The following is a 21,983-nucleotide window of genomic DNA, read 5'->3' as shown; positions in this document are numbered from 1 at the left end:
GTCTCCAAGTGTCTAAAAAGCCTTTTTTAGTCAAAATAACTGCACTTGGTCACCAAAGATCTGAAAAAAAAATTTAGTCAAATTGACTGTATTTTTGTCTTTTAGAGCCTTAAAAAGCCGGTTTTAGACAAGATTTGTCTAAAACCGGCCATTTGGGCTCCAATGGCCTGAAAAAAATTCGATCAAAATGACTATTTTGGTCTCCAAGTGTCTAAAAAGCCTTTTTTAGTCAAAATAACTGCATTTGGTAACCAAAGGTCTGAAAAAAAATTTAGTCAAAATGACTATATTTTTGTCTTTTAGAGCCTTAAAAAGCCGGTTTCAGACAAGATTTTAGACATTTGGCTCCAATGGCCTGAAAAAAATGTTTTGGTCAAAATGACTCTATTTTGGTCTCCAAGTGTCTAAAAAGCCTTTTTTAGTCAAAATAACGGCATTTGGTCACCAAAGGTCTGAAAATTTTTTTAGTCAAAATGACTATATTTTTGTCTTTTAGAGCCTAAAAAAGCCGGTTTTAGACAAGATTTGTCTTAACCACTTGCCGACCGCTGCACGAACATATACTGCGGCGGTCAGCCCCTCACAGGCAGAGTGACGTATCGGTACGTCACTAGCCTGGGAGGGTCTGGGGAGCGAGCACACGCCGCCGGCGGCGCGCTCCCGCTCCCGTGTGGTCACACCCCCCCCCGCGCGTGTGACCGGCGGACCCGATGTCCACCGGTCACTCTGCGATCGTCGGGGGAGAGGGAGAAAGGCAGGCAGCTTGTGTAAACAAGCTGCCTGTCAGTTCTCCCTGTGTAGAGGCACTGATCATACGGTTCTACTATGTAGAACCGTTGATCAGTGTAACTACACCTCAAGCCACAGCCAATCACAGTTAGAATCACGCCCCTAGGGACACACACAGCCCCTCCCTCTCAAATAAAGTTAACCCCTTCACTGCCAGTGTATTTTTACAGTAACAGTGCATATATATAGCACTGATTACTGTAGAAATGTCACTGGTAACCCCAAAAGTGTCAAAAATGTCAGTCAAGGGTCCGATTTGTCCGCCGCAATGTCGCAGTACCGCAAAAAAATCGCAGATCGCCGCCATTACGCGTTAAAAAAAAAAACAACAAAAATTACAAAAATCTTTCCCTTTGTTCGTAAACGCGATAACTTTTGCGCAAACCAATCAAAATACGCTTTTTGCGATTTTTTTTACCAAACATATGTAGCATAAAACAAATTGGCCGAAAATGTTAAAAAATTTTGATTTTTACTTTTTTTGGGGGGGAATTTCATATAAAAAAATGTGAAAAATATTGTTATTTTTGCAAAATTGACGCTCTTTTTTTGTTTATAGCGCATGATCAAAAAATCGCACAGGTGATCAAATACCACCAAAAGAAAGCTCTGTTTGTGGGAAAAAAAGGACGTCAAATTCGTTTAGGTACAGCGTCGCACGACCGCGCAATTGTCCGTTAAAGTCACGCAGTGCCGAATCGCAAAATACCCCCTGGTCTTTTAGCAGCCAAATCCTCCGGGGCTTAAGTGGTTAAACCGGCCATTTGGGCTCCAATGGCCTGAAAAAATTTCTTTGGTCAAAATGACTCTTTTTTGGTCTCCAAGTGTCTAAAAAGCCTTTTTTGGTCAAAATAACTGCATTTGGTCACCAAAGGTCTGAAAAAAAATGTAGTCAAAATGACTGTATTTTTGTCTTTTAGAGCCTTAAAAAGCCGCTTTTAGACAAGATAACTGCACTTGGTCTCCAATGGTCTGAAATGTTTTTTGTCAAAATGAATGTATTTATTATTCTGTGTCTGAAGGTACATTAGGCATTCACAGGATACAGAAGTAAGCGTCGGCCTTAAAAGTCCCCAAAAATTAGCCTGACAGCTAAGAACGTAGTATTTGGTGGCTGAAGGTACATTAGGCATTCACAGGGTACAGAAGTAAGTGTCGGCCTGTATAGGCCCCAAAAATTAGCCCACATGGGTTTAACTGACAGCTAAGAGTATTCTGTGACTGAAGGTAAGTGTCAGGTAAACCCATGTGGGCTAATTTCTGGGGCCTTTTATGGCCGACACTTACTTCTGTATCCTGTGAATGAATAATGTACCTTTAGCCACAGAAAACTACGTTCTTAGCAGTCAGGTAAACCCATGTGAGCTAATTTTTGGGGCCTATAGAGGCCGACACTTACTTCTGTATACTGCGTGAATGCCTAATGTACCTTCAGCCACAGAATACTACGTTCTTAGCTGTCAGTAAAACCCATGTGGGCTAATTTTTGGGGACTGTACAGGCCAACACTTACTTCTGTATCCTGTCAATGCCTAATGTACCTACAGCCACCAAATACCACATTCTTAACTGTCAGGTAAACCCATGAGAGCTAATTTTTGGGGCCTATACATGCCGACACTTACTTCTGTATACTGTGTGAATCAGGCCCGGACTGGGACAAAAAATAGGCCTGGGCATTTTGGACTGAGCAGCCCAGGAGGGGGGGGGGGGGGGTGACGGGGGCGTGACTGGGGCGTGGCGTTCGTCGGGATGGTTCATGACAGAATTTATTGTTCCAGTATGTGTGGATTCGATTACGGTACCTTTTTTAGATTAATCTGATAGATTGGGTCCAATTTAGATCAGAGCTGCCATATGATGCTGTTTTTTTTTTTTTTTTTGTCTTACTTTAAATCCTGTTTTGATGGTTGAGTCCTAAAAATAGTATGAAGCAGCACAACATGAAGGTTACTCTAATCAAGGGGTAGACCACCTTTTTGGGCACAGTGTGCCGAAAAATGGTTTCAAAGAAATTGGGAGTGCCAGATACATTAAAAACAACTGTCAGCTTCATATAACGTAACTGCTGTAAACCGCTTGAATAATAGTAAGAAATCAAGTGAGCTTTGCACCTTCACACATCAGATCAGCCCCAGTTCCTGCACCTTCACACCTCAGATCACCCCATTTCCTGCACTATCACACCTCAGACACCTCAGATCACTGCAATTCCTGCACTATCACACCTCAGATCACCCCAATTCCTGCACCTTCACACCTCAGATCACCCCAATTCCTGCACCTTCACACCTCAGATCACCCCAATTCCTGCACTATCACACCTCAGATAACCCCAATTCCTGCACCTTCACACCTTAGATCAGCCCCAATTCCTGCACCTTCACACCTCAGATCACCCCAATTCCTGCACTATCACACCTCAGATCACCCCAATTCCTGCACCTTCACACCTCATATCAGTCCCAATTCCTGCACATTCACACCTCAGATCAGCCCCAATTCCTGCACCTTCACACCTCAGATTACCCCAATTCCTGCACAATCACACCTCAGATCAGTCCCAATTCCTGCACATTCACACCTCAGATCAGCCCCAATTCCTGCACCTTCACACCTCAGATCACCCCAATTCCTGCACTATCACACCTCAGATCAGCCCCAATTCCTGCACTATCACACCTCACCTCAGTCATTGTATTTTATTAATCATTTGAAATTATATACATTTATGATAATAAATGATAGAATGAATGCAATACATTAAGTGCAAAAAGAAATAAATAACCAAATATATTAGATTTTTTGGCATATATTTTTGTTATCTTTAAAATAACAGAACAAAATAACTGCACTGTGGATTCAGCAAGTTTCATAGAAGTTCACTGGTTTCTGCAACACTGTCAATGACATCATCAGAATCAAGGTTCATTAGTATATCCTTTTCGATTGCCATTAGCATCTAAGAGCTCAAATGCTCGTGAGATACAGAGCTTCTTAGACGGGTCTTAATAAATTTCAACGTGGAGAAACTTCTTTCACAGGCAACTTGAATTTTTGTTAACAAAGGTGGTAGTTGAAAGTGCATCACTGTTCAGTTTGTTGAATGACATCAATGTCTTTATTCGGGATTCTTATCAGCGCATGAATACCTGGGAACAAGTTAGCCAGGACCCTCATCGTCGCAGAATTTCAGTAATTGGGGAAACACGCTGGTGGTCAAAAGATGTCGCTTTAAGAAAAGTCTTTGGGGAATTTTCAAATCCTGATTCTGCTTTGTTTCTTAGTCTACTGTGCACTTTGAGCCGAATTGAAGAAAACGTGTCTTCGAAACCTGAGGTGCGTGTTAGAGCACAATACTATGCGGAATCCTTGCTCAAATATGAAACCATACTCACGGCACAAATTTTTTTGAGAATATTTGAATTGACAACACCATTGTCCAAATATCTGCAAACATCTCAAAAGCTATGCAAATGGTACAGGGAATAAATATGTGACACTCTAATATTAATATGTGGATTTAAAAAATCCTTATAATAAATAGTGTTATAAAATTAGATATCCACTGTAAACCACCAATAATAAATAACAATCTAATGGTGATAAGAAATAAAGTGCTGAAAAAATTGTGAAAAAAGTCCACAAATAAATAGAACCAAGTGAAAATATATAGTCCTTATAGTGATCCAAAAGTAAGGTGCTCCAGTGCTGGTAAACAATATAGTGCTCCAAAGTGAAGGGTGCCCCTCTCGGTCCCCTACTCACCAACTCGCCAATAATTGGAAGCCTTAGTAATATTGCACATAAGCCCTTGGCATCAGGATTCTTAAGGAAGGTTCTCCATACGCCTCTCACTATATATATATGGGTCCGCTTACGCATCCACCATTAAGATAGAAGAAAAGGCCGTACATAGTGAAGTATGCATATATGGTTTTAATCAAACTTCATAGCCAAAAACATACTTACAAAATGAAAAAGCATATAGGCATATACAGCAACAAGCCTCGTGGTTACGCCGCTCGGCGTGCGTACCACGGGCAGGAAGTGACCAACCGGAAGTGACGTGCTGCTCCGTGCGTGGCAGGAAATACGTCAACGCGTTTCGCCGTAAGTTTTGGCATTTTCAAAGACATCATTTCCTGTTTACACAAGCCTTTTATATGGTAGGCAAACCAATCGTCATATCCGGATGTCAATTATTCTGAAACCATTATCGGAAACTACACAAATATACTGAAAATTCATATCGTGATTGGTATATTGGCACTACCATCCGATATCCTGTATTACTCGTATATGATTTTTTGAGTATTAAGTAAATAGCGGTATGAAAGATCCGGGCTTCACTTCCTGTTTACATCGAAATAACATATATCAAAACATATTTTATAAAGCTCATTGATCATATAAAAATCATAAAAATCATAAACATATACATTACAACCTCATATAAATGATTAAATTAATTTAATTATTTGAATTTTATTAATGTTAAAAATATTTATTTATTGAAAGTAACTGCATTTATGTGGAAATTTAAAAGGTGAAGAATTACCTTATTAAGTTGATATCAATATTATTACACATTATGGTTATAAATATGATTAAAATTTCCTAAAAATTTATAATTATTTATGCTCATAAAATTTATTTATCTTATAAAAAATATATATTCCAAATTTCTTATATATTCAATTTAAATTCTTGTTATATATAAATAGATATTTTTTATATGAGTTTAAAATTATTTAGAATTCAAAACTCAATTTTGGGGTGTGATGAGAGGAGGGATTATTTAATTATATAATTCACATATGGGATGGGGGGAGGGATAAGAAGGGGGGAATAGCCACAAGATACAATTATAAAAACTTTTGGATTACCAGTTAGAGAGAAAGCAGTTTACATCTACATCCACGTTTAACCCTTTCGGTTTCAATGTCTCTAAACGATGGATCCATTGAGTCTCATTCTGTGAGACAGCTTTTTTTAGATTGCCGCCCCTCCAATGGGGCTCAATTTTATCAATACCACAGAAGGTTAAAAGGGCAGGATTGCTCTGGTGTACTAACTTAAAATGATGAGAGAGACTGTGATTTTTAAAACCCTTTTTAATGTTTGAAACGTGTTCTCTTAGTCTTATTCTCAATTCCCTAGTGGTCCTTCCCACGTACTGTAACCCACAGGGACAGGAAAGAAGGTAGGTTACGTGGGTGGACGCACAGGTGATAAATTTATTTATTTGATAGGTTTTGCCATTATAAAAAGATTTAAAATCACTACTTTTCCTTTTCCTATATCTCGAAGTTCTACAAATCATACACCTACCGAAGCTAAAAAAACCCACCTGATCTAAAAAAGTACATGTTTTTGTGGGAGGGTTAATCACATTATGCGCCAACTGTAACCTCAAGGTCTTGGGTTTGGTATAAATGAACTGGGGTTTGGGAGGTAGAAGAGTCTTTAAAACATTATCTTTTAACAGAAGGTGCCAGTGCTTTTTAAAAATTCTTTCAATTTGAGAATGCTAGAAGAAGCAAGAAGAAGAAAGTTACCACCTAGAAGTACAGACCACTCTGCCTCAAAAAAGAATAAGAAGAAGAAAGCGAATGCCAGATGAGACAGATGACGATGTAGCAGTTTGTGATGCTGTTTCAGCCTATACAATCCGTGTGCACAATGTAATATTGGATACGGTCACACAGAGCATGAATCGCCGCTTTCTCGCTTGTGGGACTCTCTATGCTGACTTAGCTTGCTTGGAACCAAACAGCTTCTCAGATATAACAAAAATCTGGACTTCAGGCACCAGCAATGGATGAACTCAGCAAACGATTACTTAGATTTGATGAGGGAGCAACATCAGAAAATTTGCGTTCCCAACTGGCAAATTTTGCAATGCAGTGGCCCAGACTGAAAACATCACCCCTTGATGAATATATTGTACAAGAAGATGTATCTATGGAAAACCAGGAAAGCATATTGCCAGAAACAGAACTGGTGAACAAATCTTGCATGGCATGTAAAAAGTTAACAAAAATTCAAGTTGCCTGTGAAAGAAGTTTCTCCACGTTGAAATTTATTAAGACCCGTCTATGAAGCTCTGTATCTCACGAGCATTTGAGCTCTTTGATGCTAATGGCAATCGAAAAGGATATACTAATGAACCTTGATTCTGATGATGTCATTGACAGTGTTGCAGAAACCAGTGAACTTCTATGAAACTTGCTGAATCCATAGTGCAGTTATTTTGTTCTGTTATTTTAAAGATAACAAAAATATATGCCAAAAAATCTAATATATTTGGTTATTTATTTCTTTTTGCACTTAATGTATTGCATTCATTCTATCATTTATTATCATAAATGTATATAATTTCAAATGATTAATAAAATACAATGACTGAGGTGAGGTGTGATAGTGCAGGAATTGGGGCTGATCTGAGGTGTGAAGGTGCAGGAATTGGGGCTGATCTGAGGTGTGAATGTGCAGGAATTGGGACTGATCTGAGGTGTGAAGGTGCAGGAATTGGGGTGATCTGAGGTGTGATAGTGCAGGAATTGGGGTGATCTGAGGTGTGAAGGTGCAGGAATTGGGGCTGATCTAAGGTGTGAAGGTGCAGGAATTGGGGTTATCTGAGGTGTGATAGTGCAGGAATTGGGGTGATCTGAGGTGTGAAGGTGCAGGAATTGGGGTGATCTGAGGTGTGATAGTGCAGGAATTGGGGTGATCTGAGGTGTGAAGGTGCAGGAATTGGGGTGATCTGAGGTGTGAAGGTGCAGGAATTGGGGTGATCTGAGGTGTGATGGTGCAGGAATTGGGGTGATCTGAGGTGTGATAGTGCAGGAATTGGGGTGATCTGAGGTGTGAAGGTGCAAAGCTCACTTGATTTCTTACTATTATTCAAGCGGTTTACAGCAGTTACTTTATATGAAGCTGACAGTTGTTTTTTATGTATCTGGCACTCCCAATTTCTTTGAAACCATTTTTCGGCACACTGTGCCCAGAAAGGTGGTCTACCCCTTTATTAGAGTAATCCTTATCTTGCGCTGCTTCATACTATTTTTAGGACTCAACCATCAAAACAGGATTTAAAGTAAGACAAAAAAAAAAAAAACACAGCATCATATGGCAGCTCTGATCTAAATTGGACCCAATCTATCAGATTAATCTAAAAAAGGTACCGTAATCGAATCCACACATACTGGAACATTAAATTCTGTCATCAACCATCCCGACGAACGCCACGCCCCAGTCATGCCCCCATCACCCCCCCCCCCCTCCTGGGCTGCTCAGTCCAAAATGCCCAGGCCTATTTTTTGTCCCAGTCCGGGCCTGATTCACACAGTATACAGAAGTAAGTGTCGGCATGTATAGGCCCCAAAAATTAGCTCTCATGGGTTTACCTGACAGTTAAGAATGTGGTATTTGGTGGCTGTAGGTACATTAGGCATTGACAGGATACAGAAGTAAGTGTTGGCCTGTATAGTCCCCAAAAATTAGCCCACATGGGTTTTACTGACAGCTAACAACGTAGTATTCTGTGGCTGAAGGTACATTAGGCATTCACGCAGTATACAGAAGTAAGTGTCGGCCTCTATAGGCCCCAAAAATTAGCTCACATGGGTTTACCTGACTGCTAAGAACGTAGTATTCTGTGGCTAAAGGTACATTATTCATTCACAGGATACAGAAGTAAGTGTCGGCCATAAAAGGCCCCAGAAATTAGCCCACATGGGTTTACCTGACACTTACCTTCATTCACAGAATACTACGTCCTTAGCTGTCAGTTAAACCCATGTGGGCTAATTTTTGGGGCCTATACAGGCCGACACTTACTTCTGTACCCTGTGAATGCCTAATGTACCTTCAGCCACAGAATAATAAATACATTCATTTTGACAAAAAACATTTCAGACCATTGGAGACCAAGTGCAGTTATCTTGTCTAAAAGCGGCTTTTTAAGGCTCTAAAAGACAAAAATACAGTCATTTTGACTAAATTTTTTTTCAGACCTTTGGTGACCAAATGCAGTTATTTTTACTAAAAAAGGCTTTTTAGACACTTGGAGACCAAAAAAGAGTCATTTTGACCAAAGAAATTTTTTCAGGCCATTGGAGCCCAAATGGCCGGTTTAACCACTTAAGCCCCGGAGGATTTGGCTGCTAAAAGACCAGGGGGTATTTTGCGATTCGGCACTGCTTGAATTTAACGGACAATTGCGCGGTCGTGCGACGCTGTACCTAAACGAATTTGACGTCCTTTTTTTCCCACAAACAGAGCTTTCTTTTGGTGGTATTTGATCACCTGTGCGATTTTTTGATCATGCGCTATAAACAAAAAAAGAGCGTCAATTTTGCAAAAATAACAATATTTTTCACATTTTTTTATATGAAATTCCCCAAAAAAAAAAAGTAAAAATCAAAATTTTTTAACATTTTCGGCCAATTTGTTTTATGCTACATATGTTTGGTAAAAAAATCGCAAAAGCGTATTTTGATTGGTTTGCGCAAAGGGAAATATTTTTGTCATTTTTGTTGTTTTTTTTTAACGCATAATGGCGGCGATCTGCGATTTTTTTGCGGTACTGCGACATTGCGGCGGACAGATCGGACCCTTGACTGACATTTTTGACACTTTTGGGGTTACCAGTGACATTTCTACAGTAATCAGTGCTATATATGCTATATATATGCACTGTTACTGTAAAAATACACTGGCAGTGAAGGGGTTAACTTTATTTGAGAGGGAGGGGCTGTGTGTGTCCCTAGGGGCGTGATTCTAACTGTGATTGGCTGTGGCTTGAGGTGTAGTTACACTGATCAACGGTTCTACATAGTAGAACCGTATGATCAGTGTCTCTACACAGGGAGAACTGACAGGCAGCTTGTTTACACAAGCTGCCTGCCTTTCTCTCTCTCCCCTGACGATCGCAGAGCGCGCTCGCTCCCCAGACCCTCCCAGGCTAGTGACGTACCGATACGTCACTCTGCCTGTGAGGGGCTGACCGCCGCAGTATATGTTCGTGCGGAGGTCGGCAAGTGGTTAAGACAAATCTTGTCGAAATCCGGCTTTTTAAGGCTCTAAAAGACAAAAATATAGTCATTTTGACTAAAAAATTTTCAGACCTTTGGTGACCAAATGCCGTTATTTTGACTAAAAAAGGCTTTTTAGACACTTGGAGACCAAAATAGAGTCATTTTGACCAAAACATTTTTTTCAGGCCATTGGAGCCAAATGTCTAAAATCTTGTCTGAAACCGACTTTTTAAGGCTCTAAAAGACAAAAATATAGTAATTTTGACTAAATTTTTTTCAGACCTTTGGTTACCAAATGCAGTTATTTTGACTAAAAAAGGCTTTTTAGACACTTGGAGACCAATCCTATCTGGGCGGTCTCCAATCCCTTCTGTTTCCCATCCATCTATTAGCAGCATGTCCTTCCTTTTGTGAAGACACTTATACACTCAGGTTGAGCAGTGTTATTTAGTGTTAGGTTCTGCAAGATACGCAGGATGCCTTATTGTTGGCCTTGCAGCTTCCGCATGCATTTGCAAATGTGTGTTAACTAAACTCCTCTTTTTAACCTATATTAGACAGGTTTATTTGGTTTGTTAGCAGACTGGTGGGTAAGTATTTCAAACTAGGGACCGGCTGTTTTTCACACACCTTAATTTATCCCCCTTGCTTTCTTTGAATTTTTTTTTCAGATCTTTGGTGACCAAGTGCAGTTATTTTGACTAAAAAAGGCTTTTTAGACACTTGGAGACCAAAATACAGTAGAGTCATTTTGACCGAAAAAATGTTTTCAGGCCATTGGAGCCCAAATGGCCAGTTTTAGACAAATCTTGTCTAAAACCGGCTTTTTAAGGCTCTAAAAGACAAAAATACAGTCATTTTGACTAATTTTTTTTATCAGACCTTTGGTGACCAAATGCAGTTATTTTGACTAAAAAAGGCTTTTTAGACACTGGGAGACCAAAATAGAGTCATTTTGACCAAAAAAATTTTCAGGCCGTTGAAACTCAAATGGCCGGTTTTAGACAAATCTTGTCTAAAACCGGCTTTTTAACCACTTAAGCCCCGGAAGATTTTACCCCCTTCCTGACCGGGGCCTATTTTGCGATTCGGCACTGCATGACTTTAACGAACAATTAAACAAATTTGACGTCCTTTTTTTCCCACAAAAAGAGCTTTCTGTTGGTGGTATTTGAGATCACCTGTGCGATTTAAACAAAAAAAGAGCGTCAATTTTGCAAAAATAGCAATATTTTTCACATTTCTTTATATGAAATTCCCCAAAAAAATGTAGAAATCAAAATTTTTTAACATTTTCGGCCAATTTGTTTTATGCTACATATGTTTGGTAAAAAAAAATTGCAAAAAGCGTATTTTGATTGGTTTGCGCAAAAGTTATCGCGTTTACTAACAAGGGGAAAGATTTTTGTCATTTTTGTTGGGTTTTTTTAACGCGTAATGGCGGCGATCTGCGATTTTTTTTGTGGTACTGCAAAATTGCGGCGGACAGATCGGACCCTTGACTGACATTTTTGACACTTTTGGGGTTACCAGTGACATTTCTACAGTAATCAGTGCTATACATATGCACTGTTACTGTAAAATTACACTGGCAGTGAAGGGGTTAACTTTTTTTGAAAGGGAGGGCTGTGTGTGTCCCTAGGGGCGTGATTCCAACTGTGATTGGCTGTGGCTTGAGCTGTAGAAACAGTGATCAACGGTCCTACATAGTAGAACCGTATGATCAGTGTTTCTACACAGGGGAGAATGACAGGTGGCTTGTTTACATCAGCCGCCTGACTTTCTCCCTCTGCAGCGACGATCGGCGAGTGACCGGCGGACATCGGGTCCGCCGGTCACACACGCGGGGGGGTCCGTGACCACGCAGGAGCGCGCCTCCGGGGGCGCGCGCTCGCTCCCTAGACCCTCACAGGCTAGCGACGTAGATCAACGTCACTTTGCCTGTGAGGGGCTGACTGCCGACGTAAATAGTCGTGCGGCAGTCGGCAAGTGGTTAAGGCTCTAAAAGACAAAAATACGAGGCGCATGCGCGGCAGCTCCCAAGATGGCCGCTTAGGCCAGGAGCTCCGCGCCATCCCGGCTCACTCTCCCGCCCCAGGCAGCTAAACGGCCAAACACCGCCTTCAAAGCCACCGCCGGTCACGCTACATAACAGCAGCAACCACCCTAGGACCGCAGACAGGTCGTCCCAGATCGCTCGCCAGCCCCGAGCAGCCTAACGGCCATGAACGGCCTCCGGACCCGCCGCCGGTCACGCTACACATCGGCGGCACCCGTCCTGTCACCACGAGCCAGTCATCCCAGATCACTCACCGGCCCTGAGCAGTTGAACGGCCACGAACGGCCTCCGGACCCGCCGCTGGTCACGCTACACAAAAGAGGCACCCATCCTATGACCGCGAGCCGGTCATCCCGGATCACCCTTGCGCCCTGAACAGCTGAACGGCCGCATACTGCCTCCAGACCCGCCGCCGGTCACGCTACATCACAGGTGCACCCGTCCTATGACCGCAAACCGGGTCAGAAGGGACCTACGGAGTCAATTTCAGGCATCTGTGGGGGAGATCGATCCTCCCAAAATGGCGGACCCTGTGCCTGTGAGAACATGGAGGAGGGAGGACAGGCACAGACTCTGACAGCGCAGCAGTTCGGGGGTCTTCAGGAAATGACCCCAAGGAACACAGTGAGTAACCCCCTTATGCTGACACCCTCCCCAGCCTCCACAGAATCCCTTCTAAGCAGAACTTTGGGGGCCTTCTCCCCTGACTATGTTTCTCCTCACATCACCTCAGGAATGCATGCCATGGAGGGTGCAGGCAGACAGGAATCACTATTATATAATGACCTGCTCATCAAAATGTCATCCCTATTAGACAGGGGCTTGAACCAAATAGCAGACAGAATTATAGCTGACATGAAAATGGACTTTCAAAATCTGGGACACAGAATGGAAGCAATAGAGGGCAAACTTGATGTGACTGTAGCTAAAACAAATCAGCACACAGGGCTCATACAGTCTCTACAGGAACAATTGGACTCTGCTTTACTTCAAGTTGAAGATCTGGAGAACAGGTTCCGCAGGTATAACTTTCGCCTGCGGGGCCTTCCTGACTCTGTCATTCCTACTGCTATTCAGGAGTTAATTAAGGACCTCATCCCAGACATTCCTGCGCATAAATTGGAGCTGGACAGGGCCCATAGAGCACTGGGGCCTCCCAGGAGAGATGGTAATCCTAAAGATGTTGTGGTTAAGCCCCACTTCTTCTCAGTAAAAGAAGAAATCATTAACAGAGCTAGAAATGCTAAGCAACTTACCTGTCAGGGTCACCCAGTTCAAATATTTACCGACCTGGCCCCGTCCAAGATCCAACGCGGAGAACCCTAAAACCGTTATTGTCCATTCTATCACAGAAAGAACTAAAATATTGGTGGTCATTCCCCTTTGCACTCAAGTTCACTTATAAGAATAAGACATACTCCTTCTCAAGCTTCTCAGACGGTGAAAAGCTACTTCATCACCTTCATTTGCTTCCTCAAGCATCAGACCCAATCCCTTTCACTTCGAGCTCTGGATCCTCCAAACGACCTAATCCGTCTAGCCCTATTGCTCCCCTGTGGCACAAGTCAAACTTCAAGCGCTCCAAGGACGGCAAGCCTCCCTGATCATCTTTAGCTGACTCTCCTATCATTTTTTACACCTGGGGCATTCAAGCTCCCATCAGTGACTTCCTCCTCATGTCCTGAGTCTGGCGAGTTGCTGTGTTATTTCTTGTTATCCGCCAATTGACTGCTCTACTTTAAATTTTGAATAACATCCCCCCCCCCTTTTTTTTATTTTTATATCCCCTGGATATGATTATTTCCCACAAACCTGATCGATACATACCTCATTCACAAACGCTAGGTTACCTAGTGTGGAACGTACAGGGGTCCAATGATTCCGGTCATTTGTTTTTCAATCCTTTATCGGGAAACGGGATGCGTTAAGCCATCTAATTCATACGGCTGTTTTTCATAGTTGTTTTTCATTTTTAATATATAATGTGGGCGGGAGCCCAGCTGGGGTGGCCGGATGGCGCCTCCATTGATCACGAGGGAAAATCCCGGTTCTCTCTCGTGATCTTTTCCAGCCTCCCCATTTTGGGGGGCAGGAACTGAGTACTACAACTTGCCGGGTTGCAGCAGACCTCGACCTGGCAACTGTCATCCTTTTTGGATGTAGGTCTGCCTTCGCTTTATCTTTTCTGTGTTCTATTCATCCTTTCTCTTATTACCCTTCTACAGTTGGTCTCCAGGATCGAGCTTTTCAGAAATTTCTCTACACGCAAGTCCCCCCGTGCAGTCCAGTCTCCCTGCAGGATTCCTCGCCTCGGGTTCGGGTAAGTGACATGGTGTCCCAGATGCACTCACACTCTCTGCCCCATGGCTAGTTCTAAAAGTTCAGTACCATACCTCAGGATAACGACTCATAATGTGCAGGGTCTAAACTCTCCCATGAAGCGAAGGAAGGCACTACAGCACTTTCACCATAGGAGGGTGGAGGTCTTGATGCTCCAGGAAACTTACTTTCCGAAATCTTACAAACCTCGGTTTTTGCATGCTAAATTCCCCACGTTCTATTTGGCTAACGCGGATGACAAAAAAACGCGGGGTGCCTATTTTGTTTGCCAAATCCTGCCAGTCTTCTCTTCACTCTGAGCTGGGGGATCCCGGGGGCAGATTCATCTTGATTAAGGGCACTATTGACGAGCAACTATATTCCTTTGTCTCATACTATGCGCCTAATCAAAATCAAACCGCTTTCTTCCATAAAATGTTTAAAAAGCTATTGCCACACCTAGAGGGCCATATCGTGTTTGGCGGGGATTCCAACACTGCCTTTGATTACGGATTGGACAAATCTAAAACACCGGGCTCCCGAGGGATTAAACCACCCAAACATAGCTCACAAATTGCTAAACTGATAAACCAGATGGGATTGGTGGATAGCTGGAGGGAATTGCACCCAACCGCAAAAGATTATACCCATTTTTCTCATCCTCACCAGACTTTTGCCCGCATTGATCATCTGTTAGTTTCTTAGGCATTACTCCCGTCCCTGACTTCAGCGGATATCAAGGATGTGGTCTGGTCGGACCACTCATTGGTGACCGTCAGGATGTCTCGCTCCCACGTTCCAGTGGAGACTGAATGAATCAATTCTGAGTGACCCATGCAGGGTGACCGAGCTCGAAAGTGCGATCTCGGAATACTTTTCCCTAAATGATACGGATGAGATATCTCCCACGACACTATGGGCGGCCCATAAAACAACAATCAGAGGGAAGCTTCTCCAAATTGCTTCAAACATTAAACGAGACAGGCGATCTTATATAGACAACCTTGAAAAACAGTTTACCAACCTGAGTTCCTGTCACAAACAAAACCCTACCGCAAAGTCTGCTAGGGCTCTGGATGCAGCCAGGGCCGAACTTAATCTGGCTCTGACCAACTCGGCGGAAAAACACCTCCGCTGGCAAAGCGCCAGGTTCTATCACCTCAGGGACAAGACGGTCTCTATGCTGGCTCTTAACATTAGACCTAGACCTAGACTCCAGGCTCTTCCTAAGATTTCTTTACAGGGGGGTCGCAGGACCCAAAACCCACAACGTATTATGGAGGAATTTTCAACTTACTTTGAAAGGCTTTACAAGTCTGATTCTTCTGTGAATGCTCTTAACCTCCCTGGCGGTATGATTCTTTTGGATTTTAGGTGCTGAAAGCGGTACCATTATTTTGCATGTAATTCTTGTGAATGAGCAGTCCAAACCAACTGTATACATTTATTATATTATATATATATATATATATATATATATATATATGTATGTATACATATATTATGTATACATATATTATATATATATATATATATACATATATATATATATATATATATATATATATATATATATATATATATATATATATATATAATGTATACAGTTGGTTTGGGCTGCTCATTCACAAGAATTATGTGTATATATATATATATATACGTGTGTATATATATATATATATATATATATATATATACATATATATATATATATATATACATATATATGTATATATATATATATATATGTGTGTGTGTGTGTATATATATATATATATATATACGTATATATATATATATATATATATATATATATATATATATATATACTGTATATATATATATATATATGTATATATATATATATATATACATATATTTACATAAAAAGTACAGTAAAACTGCAGGAAAGGGCACTGGGGGGCAATGTAATGTGATTTTATTTTATTTTGAATGGTATCAGTGTGTTTGGTGCATTTTACATTTGAATTTGCCGCCGGTTCCACCCTCCGGCGGACGTCACGTCGCCGGAGACGGAAGCCGGGGCTCGCAGACGATCGGGAGGAAGCTCCGCCGCCGCACACCGCCCGCAGTCTTAGCTGGATCCCGGAGAAAAGGTAAGTAAAACCTCCTCCAGCATCCAGCGATCTTCTTAGCGCTACCCCGAGTGTGACTCGGGGTTACCGCTTTTGGCACTAAAATCTTACCCCGAGTCACACTCGGGAATACCGCTAGGAAGGTTAATATGCATGACTTTTTACGGGACTTACCCATACCTAGCGTTTCCACAAAACATAGGGATATCCTGGAAGCAAACTTCACTGTAGCAGAAATCAAAATGGTAATCAAGGACCTTAAGGTGGGCTCTTGCCCTGGCCCCGATGGCTTCTCTAACATTTACTATAAAACGTTTTCGGAGTTGCTTTCCCCCTATCTAGCGAGGTTCTTTAATACTCTCAAAGGAGGGGTTCCTATTGATAAGCAGAGTAACCTGGCATTTATCTCAGTCATTCAGAAACCGGACAAGGACCCAGGTGAGGTGGGGAATTATAGACCCATCTCGTTAATCAATAACGATCTAAAAATCCTCACTAAAATCCTGGCCAATAGATTAGCGTCTTTCATCAACCAGTATATTCATAAGGATCAAGTAGGCTTCATCCCGAGGAGGCAGGGCCCAGACCAAGTGCGCCGTGCTATCGATATAATTTCCATATTGCAAACTGGGTGGGACGGTAGCGGTCCTCAGGAAGGTATTTCTTCTGTCTATAGATCTCCAAAAGGCCTTTGATTCGGTTGAATGGTCGTATTTATTCACAATTTTGGAACGTTGGGGATTTGGGGATAACTTTCTGGGAATAATCAGATCACTCTACTCTTCTCCGACAGCACAAATCAGATACCAGGGCTTCTACTCGCAGGCATTCCCGATTTCAAAAGGAACAAGGCAGGGCTGTCCACTATCCCCCCTTATATTCGCTATAGCGATAGAAATGCAGGCCCTCGCGCTCCGTACCAACCCAGACATGAAAGGGGTGTCATGCGGCCCACAGGAACATAAATGTGCATTATTTGCGGATGATGTACTTATGTTTGTAACTTCTCCTTCCACCTCCCTGCCAAATATTTGCAAGGTGTTGAACGACTTTGCGAAGTTCTCTGGCCTCAAGGTGAACCTGGCGAAATCATCTGTTTTGAATGTCTCAGTCAATGCTGTGGAGGCTCAAAGATTAAAATCCTCATTTGCATTCCCCTGGAATGACAAGCAACTTAAATATTTGGGGATTACCCTGACGACCAAGTTGGAGGATCTCCACAAAGCGAATTACACGAATATCTACCAATCCTTGGGGAAAGAAATGCAGGGTTGGTCACTTCATCATTTGTCATGGTTGGGTAGAATCAATGCCATAAAGATGAATCTGCTTCCCAGGCTCCTTTACCTGTTCAGAGTTTTGCCGAACCCCCTTCTTAAAATTCAGTCATTAAATTTATCTGGGGTAGCAAGGGATACAGATTGTCTCGCGAGATTCTGTACAGTCCGAGGAAACAAGGAGGGCTAGGAGTTCCCAATCTCTGGCTTTATTATCAAGCAGCCAGACTGGCTCAACTATCTGTAGTATATTCCCGCTATGAAAAGCCGGATTGGGTTCAAATAGAAAGACAATCAGTATCCTCTTACACACTGGATTTTCTTCTCTGGTGTCCCCCTAAAAATAGGCCTCCCATTCTATCCCCGGTTCTGTCGTCTTCCTTCGCTTTATGGGACAAACTAAGGCATTTGCCCTCCCTTACCTCTAGAATATGCCCATTATCACATCTATTTTACAATCCGACCTTTACCCCAGGGATTGACATAAAGGCGTTCCAATGGTGGCTAGACAAGGGCCTCTATCGTATCGGACATTTTTTTACACAAAACGGACCCTTCACCCTTGCACATTGTACAAACAAGCTTAAAATGCCAAAATCTGAAACATACCGTTTCTATCAAATCTCCCATTTGCTTTCATCAATCTCAGCAAAGGAGACTCCCCCCCTGTCCTTCACAGAATACGAGGTATGGTGCTGTAACTCCAAGGAGCAGAGAGGGGGGCATCTCTCTGATATACCTGTCACTTGCTTCCATACGGGACAAATTGACTTATATGAAGGCTTAGGAATCGGAGTTGGCGGAATCTTGGGATGTGGAGGAATGGGGCAGAGCATGCTTCCGATCTTTTCAAGGGATAGGTAGCGTGTCTTTAATGGAAGCTGGATTAAAAGTCCTAACCCGTTGGTACTTGTTGCCAACGAGGCTGCACAGAATGTATCCCTCCTCCTCACCCCTTTCTTTCAGGGGATGTCAGCTCTGGGGGTCCATGATCCACGTTTGGTGGGAATGTCCACGTATAAGAGGAACCTGGGATCGGATCTTTTATATGATCTACAAGGTCAAAAAGAACAAAAAAGAGACAGGACAAACAAAGGCGAGACAAACAAAAAGACAAAGACAGTTGGGACTTTAAATGAGGCGGTGCCCGCCCAGGGCTAACCGCCTCCATCCCTATTGAGTATAAAGAAGGGGGAAGGGGAATAAAATGGATAAAAAATGGATAAAAAGGGTAATTGGGGGACCGGCATATTGGTAAGATCTGTATTATATGGTATAAAAAATATATGTATATACATAACATAACATAATGTTAAATTTAATCTTAAAAAAGCCGATACCCTATATAATATAGTAAAGTAAACGGGAAAGGGGGACAAAGCGGGACTTTAAATGAGGTGTGCGGAGTCGGTGGTCACAATGAAAGGATACAGTCATATGGAAATAAAGATTTTAATGTATGTCATATAGAAGTATGCACATATAACATAAACACATTAGTACAAATTACATCAACACTGCATATGTAAAATGACACAATCCAAGGGTAATACCAGATCATGACTCATGGAATATACAATGGGAGAAGTAGATCATTGATAAAAACAAATTTAAAAGATAACATGTTAATATTGGTAAAGAGTAGGGTTGAGCGGACACCTAGATGTCCGTGTTCGACGGGTTCGGCCGAACTTTAAAAAAAGTCCGGGTCCGTGTCCCGGACTTTTACCGAACTTTTCCCGGACACCGAACCCCATTGAAGTCAATGGGGACCCGAACTTTAAGGCACTAAAATGGCTCTAAAACACCAATGGAAAGGGCTAGAGTGCTGCAAATGGCAGCAAAACGTAGTTAAGAGCATGGCAAGTGCTCTGCAAACAAATGTGGATAGGGAAATAACTTAAAACAACAAAAAAAAACAGAAAAATAAAACAATGTTCTTCATCTCTGAAGGACGAGGCCCATATGGAGTAGGAGGGAGGTTGAGGTGGTGGTGGATGTGGCGGTGTCATAGGCGTGCGCACAGGGTGTGCCTGGTGTAGCTGGGCACACCCTAATCACCTAGGGCACATAGCATTATCGCTCTGTTTGCCAGTGAGGAGATGGGAAAGATCTCCCTCGCACCTGCTCTGCTCTATTTCTCTTTGCCAGCAGGGAGAGTAATGTATCGGGGCCATGTACATGGAGGCAAACACATGCATGTGTATTTCAACTTTGGGGTGCACACCCTAATGCAATAGGCTGCGCACACCTATGGGCGGTGTAGGTGGAAGCGGCGGTGGAGGAGGACCAGGGCCGGATTAAGAGCATCATGGTCTTGGTGCTGAGGATTTTGAAGGGCCTTAAGGGCCGTGCCTTGGCATGCACCCAGAGGAGGAAGGGTGCAGCCATGCATGCCTAATTCAACATGGGATGCTGTCTCTGAAGCCTATAAACACATCCATGCATCGGCAACTGTCCCTCCTTGTCCGGCCTTCGCGCTGTGTGGGGAGGTTCTGAGGGTGCTGCCTGGGGAAGCGAGCATAGAAGCCAGACTTCTGTGTTTACAAGTGACAGAAGAGCGGTCACAGTGAATATGGCCAACCCGGGGCCTATATAAAAGGTAGGGGCCTGCATGGAGCTGCAGCTCCAATAGCCCCTACGTTAATCTGGCCCTGAGGAGGAGGACGAGGTAGCCAACACTGCTTCTTTTCACAAATTTTAAATGAGGGTACACCCCAAAAGAGTGAGAAAGAGCAAAAATGGAACAATGGCTGGGTAAGGTCAGTATCCATTGCTATTCTGCACAAGGTACGGAAAAGTCCCGTGGGATCCATGCCTGGTTCATTTTAATGAACGTGAGCTTGTCCACATTGTCTCTGGACAGGCGGCTGCGCTTGTCTGTTATAACACCCCCAGCCATGCTAAATACCCGTTCAGATAATACACTGGCTGCAGGGCACGCCAGCACCTCCAAGGCGTAAAGGGCAAGCTCAGGCCATGTGCCCAATTTGGAGACCCAGAAGTTGAAGGGGGCAGACCCCTCATTCACTACATGTAGGCGTGTGCACACATACTGCTCCACCATGTTGGTAAAATGCTGCCTCCTGCTAAGACGTTCCATCTGAGCTGCTGGTGCTGCTGTTTGTTGTGGCGTGCTGACAAAGCTTTTCCACATTTCGGCCATGCTAACCCTGCCTTCTGAGGTAATGGCGGTGCCCTGGTTGAGTTGGCGACCTCCTCCTCCTCCTCCTCTGCCTTGTGCTTCCACTGTGGCCCCGCTGTCAGATGGGAATGCCAGCAGCATCGCGTCTACCAGCGTGCGCTTGTACTCGCGCATCTTGCGATCGCGCTCCAGTGAGTGAATTAAGGACGGTACGTTGTCCTTGTAACGGGGATCCAGCAGCGTGGCCACCCAGTAATCAGCACAAGTTAGAATGTGGGCAACTCGGCGGTCGTTGTGGAGACACTGCAGCATGTAATCGCTCATGTGTGCCAGGCTGCCCAGAGGCGACGAAAGGCTGTCCTCTGTGGGAGGTGTATCGTCCGTGTCCTCTGTATCCCCCCAGCCACGCACCAGTGATGGCCATGAGCTGGCCTGGGTGCCACCCTGCTGTGAACATGGTTCCATCTCCTCCTCCAGCTCCTCCTCATCCTCCTCATCCTCCAGAACTGTGCCCCTGCTGGACAATTGTGTCCCTGGCGTTTGTGTGTGCAGGAACCCACCCTCGGAGCCCCTTGCGAATGACTGCCCTGAAAGCCTTGTAAATGTTACCTCTTCATCCTCCTCCTCCTCCTCATCCTGTGCCACATCCTCTTCCATCATCGCCCGAATTGTTTTTTCAAGGAGGCATAGAAGTGGGATAGTTAAGCTGAGAACGGCGTCATTGCCACTGGCCATGTTGGTGGAGTACTCAAAACAGCCCAACAAGGCACACAGGTCTCGCATGGAGGCCCAGTTATTGGTGGTGAAGTGGTGCTGTTCCGCAGAGCGACTCACGCGTGCGTGCTGCAGCTGAAACTCCACTATGGCCTGCTGCTGCTCGCACAGTCTTTCCAGCATGTGCAAGGTGGAGTTCCACCTTGTGGGCACGTCACATATGAGGCGGTGAGCGGGAAGGCCGAAGTTACGCTGCATCGCTGCCAGGCGAGCAGCAGCAGGGTGAGAACGCCGAAAGTGCGCACAAACGGCCCGCACTTTCTGCAGCAGCTCTGACATATCGGGGTAGTTTTTAAGGAACCTCTGCACCACCAAATTCAGCACATGCGCCAGGCAAGGGATGTGCGTCAAACCGGCTAGGCCCAGAGCTGCTATGAGATTTCTCCCATTATCGCACACCACCAGGCCGGGCTTGAGGCTCGCTGGCAGAAACCACTCATTTGTCTGCTGTTCCATGCTCCTCCACAACTCCTGCGCGGT

This window comes from Pelophylax lessonae, assembly GCF_965119305.1.
Source record: "Pelophylax lessonae genome assembly, chromosome: 5".
Lineage (NCBI taxonomy): Eukaryota > Metazoa > Chordata > Amphibia > Anura > Ranidae > Pelophylax > Pelophylax lessonae.
The sequence above is the reverse complement of the archived record's forward strand: the minus strand, read 5'-3'. Positions refer to the sequence as shown.